The sequence below is a fragment of the Camellia sinensis genome, chromosome 8 (genome assembly GCF_055761805.1).
Source record: "Camellia sinensis isolate YWXY chromosome 8, ASM5576180v1, whole genome shotgun sequence".
Classification (NCBI taxonomy): domain Eukaryota; kingdom Viridiplantae; phylum Streptophyta; class Magnoliopsida; order Ericales; family Theaceae; genus Camellia; species Camellia sinensis.
This window is the reverse complement of record NC_138968.1, coordinates 59,675,298-59,680,451: the sequence shown is the minus strand read 5'-3', so window position 1 is coordinate 59,680,451 and position 5,154 is coordinate 59,675,298. Positions and strand designations below refer to the sequence as shown.

At 30.1% G+C, this 5,154-nt stretch overlaps 1 non-coding gene across 1 annotated transcript; it reads right to left on the bottom strand.

Moving 5' to 3' along the window:
• Window positions 1-1,536: 1,536 nt before the first annotated feature.
• TRNAK-UUU (transfer RNA lysine (anticodon UUU)) lies at window positions 1,537-1,609 on the bottom strand. The gene has a single exon. It is a non-coding gene; the product is annotated as a tRNA-Lys (tRNA).
• Between the last annotated feature and the right edge of the window lie 3,545 nt (window positions 1,610-5,154).

Below are 5,154 nucleotides of genomic sequence, written 5' to 3'. Positions count from 1 at the left end.
CTTCAATTGACTAGGGTTTTTGAGGGATTTTTGAATTTCTTTTTCTGTACAAATTCATCTTAAAATAGTGCAGATATTTTGTGAAAAATATTATTATATTGAATTGTGCTTTTTTATATATAAAGAAATGATTTTGAGGCTAATGTGAAATTTTAATGAAGTGTGAGAACATGGGCTCAATTGATGAATTAGGATATCTATTTCAAATGTAGGATTAATTAAATTAGTGATAGGAAAATAATTTGGTTTGAGTTGCTTCGCTACAAATTTAAAAGGAGAATAGTTGAACGAAAATGATGAAAACTGAAAACTAGGGTTTTGAGCAATCAATCTATAATTAGAGTATTAATTAATGAATATTAGAGTGTTTGAAATGGTTATTATGCTATTGGGGTTGATTACGGTTTGCATGATTTTTGCCCGGGATGTGTTTTCAATTATAGAGTTTAAAATTCAATTGAATAGATTTTCAGGAGTTCTATTAAACTAAACTCAAGGTTAGGGATTCAAATGTAATTATGAAAATTAGGGTCTTTACAAGATCTCTTCCGATCAATGATGTCAGTGAAGCTATTTTCATAAAATCTCGAGCGAAAAGAGTTGGATTCGGCGCCGGCGGCATCGCCGAAATCTACGTTGATGACCAACTCTATATCTCTTTCGTCGGAATTGGTGTCGGCGTTGTTGCAGTCAAGGTAGCCAGAGTGTAACACTTCATACACCTTGTACTAGTAGGATTTCTTTTGACTTTCTTATTATTGTATTTGAAGCCTCTTTGATTGATTTTAGAGTATTGATTGAGGTGATATCATTATGGTAAAGTAGAATTGAACCAAAAAATTGATTCGGATAATTGTTCCATGAACAGGCTTCACTCTTTTCTCTTTTTCTCTCTCCACACTTTGAACTTGGATGTAAGGCTAGAATCATTGGAAAGCTTATTACCGGGGCTTCGATTTGGACACGAGAACAACCTAAACATATGAGGGAGTTATGCCAGTTTGAAATTTGAGTACTTGTGTTGAAAGCAAATTAGCTCGAGCGAACTTTTGACCGCTTGAGTAGTTTGTGCGGGATTCTGAGATTCTGAGAGCTTAATTTTACCGTTCAAGCCAAGCTTTGACCGCTCGAGCAGTCTGCTAGAAGTCAAGCACTTTAAAGTCATTTTTAGCCCAAACTTTTCATTCTCTTCTCCCTCTCCTCCATACCCGAAGCCCTAGACCTCCAAACCTTGATTTTATCTATTTTTCACCAAGAATCCACCATAAATCTTGCATTAAAGTTGAAGAACAAGTGAAAATCAACATTTTGACCAATTGAAAAAAAAATATCCACTAGATACACTTCTTAAATTGGATTTATTCCTAATTTACTCTAATATTATTTATGTAAATATTCTCTTCTTTTAAAAGAAAAAAAAAAATGGACTACAAAACACTAGAATATTGTTTATGTGAATTTTTTTTTTAATGTATAATAATATTTTATGTGAAGTTTTTGAGGAAAAAATAAAATCTAAAATTACGTATTTGTAAGCGCCGTCTGTGGGAATCGAACCCACGACCACGTGGTTAAAAGCCACGCGCTCTACCAGCTGAGCTAAGACGGCCTTGCTTTGATTCTCCTCTTTCTAAGATTAATTTATAAATGTTATATCGGCTGAAAAAGTATTATTGATCGACTCCACTCCACACAAACATGTCCCCTATCTTTGCTTACTAAAAATTTAGACGTGGCTTTATTTTATGGTGTAAGTACTCCAACAACAACAACATAGGCACAAAATATTTTACAAATTTATAGGGAAAGTCGCAAAGTGCATATGGTGAGGCTTATAAGTATTATTTATTATTTATTTTTTTATTATTGTTTGTGTAACTTTTTGTGGAAGTTTTGTGTGCATACAACTCTTATGGGTGGTATTAATATGAGCAACTAGTGACGATTTTAGAAATTTTTTTTTAGAGTGCTTATTATGGGTACTTTAGGAAATTTTTTTAGTATAGATATTCCAAAATTTAATTTTTTTAAACTTTTCAAACACACACAAATAAATAAATAAATAAAATAAAATTCTAATATATTGATATCATTCTTTCAAAAAATAAAATTTAGATACAAAAATTTGCATAGATATATTTTGTTTTTATCAATAGCATGATAAAAAAAAAAAATAAAGAAAGAAAGCTCCTTTAATTTAAATTGACATAAGCTGTGAAACCTCGCATTTCATATAATAAAATAATATTTATCAAGATTTTTTTTTTATAATTATTCGCATTGTTTTAAATTTAATAGCCTATATATTTTTATACTGTAAATTTATTATAAAAATATATTTCTAACTTTATATTATTATTCGATATTGTTTTATGAGTATTATGATGTTTTTACTATATTTTTTTCTATATTTTTCTTAAATCAAATTACACTGAAACTTTGTATTTTTTGTACCAAAATCCCAACATGGCGCCCAAGTTTCTTACCCCGCACCTCCCTTGCTTGGAGCCCTACGCCGGTCTCTTCCTTCCTCAACTCTTTGCTCTCACTCTCCCTACATATCTATCAAGCTATTTATCTATATTTATCTATACATATATATTGTTGGTACAAATTTAGTAAATGAGATAGAAAGAGATAAAACAAAAAATAATAAGAATTGTTTTGAGGTATGTTACAACCTCACTTTCCTTAAGACGATATTCGCCCCCACCAATTATGTCGAATATGGTGTGCACCAGGTTACCTGCGAATCCGCCTCCAGGATATAATGAAACCCAGTCTTAAGATTGATATCTGACTGCATTATGCATTAACGAAATTAGATCCCGAATACCTTTGAATTTTTCTAATCCACCAAGTATAGAAGAAAATAACAATATGAATGTTAGAGAGAAATTCCGGAGATGTTCTATGAATTTCATATGGATTACTTCTCCAATTACCAACCCATTCCATTTTTATATAGGCATGGGTTTGTGTCTTTTAGACCAAAGGTCGTGTCTTTTAGATTTAAAACGGATACCTTTTAAATCCAAAAGTCATGTCTTTTGATTTAAATCCAATGGTTATACCCCTATGGTTTAAATCCAAAGGACATACATTTTTATTTAAACTCAGTGGTTACACACTTTGGTTTAAATTCAAAAGTCACATATATTTAATAATTCATATAACTATATTATATATTTAAACATATATATGTATATATATTATGAAAATGTTCCAACAATCCTCCACCATTTTTAAAATATATGAAAATAACAATTTGGATAGATTAGGAAAATCTACACATAAATGAAGATATCTTTCGATTTGAATCATTCACTTAGTGAAATTACATCAAAGTTAATCACGATAGCATAGTAGACTTGTCTTTGAACTAGTGATCTAATACAATTAACTGGACACAACTCACACACAAATTTTCTTCTCCTTAGGTAATTCAAAAAGCCGACACATGGATTGGCCTTATGTGTATATCATGTTTCATAAGCACTTTAGAGTCAAGTTCTTGGACTCATAGGAAGCGGCACCACCTCCTACACTCATATAGATAAGTTTACTAAAAATATCCCCGTAACTATAGTACCCTAACTCACCGTTCTAAACTTATTGAGAGCTAAGTAGCTCAACCTCTTCTTTTGAATCACAGGTCCCAAGCACTTTACTTTGGGATGGTTTAAAAAAAAAAAAAAAAAAAAAAAAAATTTAAGTGCTTGCAATCACAACATATGGGGTACTTGGGCTCATTGAACTCAATGACTTGATGTTTCTTCAAGCGTTGAGTTGAGTTTTCACCATGAGTGATTATGTTACTTAGGCTCAATACCCATTCACATCAAATCCCTTGCAAGTATTTCTTAGAGAATTCACAATCACTTGGGCAAAATTCTTACATAGCTATGTATTACCACAGTTTATGACGTGATCAATATGTCCGGACTAACAATCACTATCATAACTATCAACTCATATTGATGATGAGTTTGCATATTAAAAAATTCAAGAAAAATCCGTGACAAAAATGCCATATCACTCCATCTCTTTTGCTACAAGAGACTAACAAATTGTAAAAATCATCTCTTTAATTTTAAGAGATAAATTCCCACCAAGAGTAATCTTTATTTACTCTAAGCCATAGTTCTAATATTAAGTGTTCAACTAGGTGCCTTTGTATCATTTTAAATAACTGGATACCCACTTTAACATATAAACTAACTATTCTCAATAATTTGATAAATTAAATTGCAGGACTTAAACAATCAAATACTTTAGATATTTAGAGTTAATACATTATTATATCTTAAGTTTTATGATTTGTGCTTGTACTTGTTTTGAATCATAAACTAACCAACCGATATAAAATTTTCATTCAAATACAAGTTACATAAATTAGAAATTATAATTTAATAACATTCAGAAAATTCACCAAGTATATAATATATACTCTATATTTTATCAAGTTCAAGAAATCACAATCCCAAAATTATACATTGATTTTAATAATTAAAATCATAATCTAATTTTAAAAACATATTCTTGAAAACTTCCGCAGAATTTTTTTTTATGATGAGATCTTAACATGAGAGAACTTGAGGAGCCCTAGAGCCAACCACGAGTCTCGTTTCGATAATCCGAACCGTTTATTTTGTAGGATCCTAACCTTAAGCTCTTTGAACGACTTTTTACAGGTCTCACTTTACAAAAACTTAGCCCATTTTCTCGTCAATCTGGTCAATGGTGAGGTTAATCTAAACTTTCCTTGATAGGAACTTGAGATACTAACTTATAAACAAATATACATAATTGAAATTCTAACAATTATAAAATTTAAATGCATAATATTCCTCAAATAAAAGTTAATCATGGTCATACACAATCACAACATTTATTTAAAGCATTGACATAAAATTTCATTACTAATCTATTGACAAAGTGAGGTCCACCATTTTATTCTCTTTTGAAAAACAGCAAGATGTGTGTATAGAAAAATACTTTAAAATCATCAAATAATTTCTCTAAAATATCGAAAAACACCATTGTGCGAAACACATACAGTCCATATATATATATATATATATATATATATTTAATTAGAAAATTTAATTTAAAACATTTTTAGTTGATTTTCCAAAATACTGATCATTATGT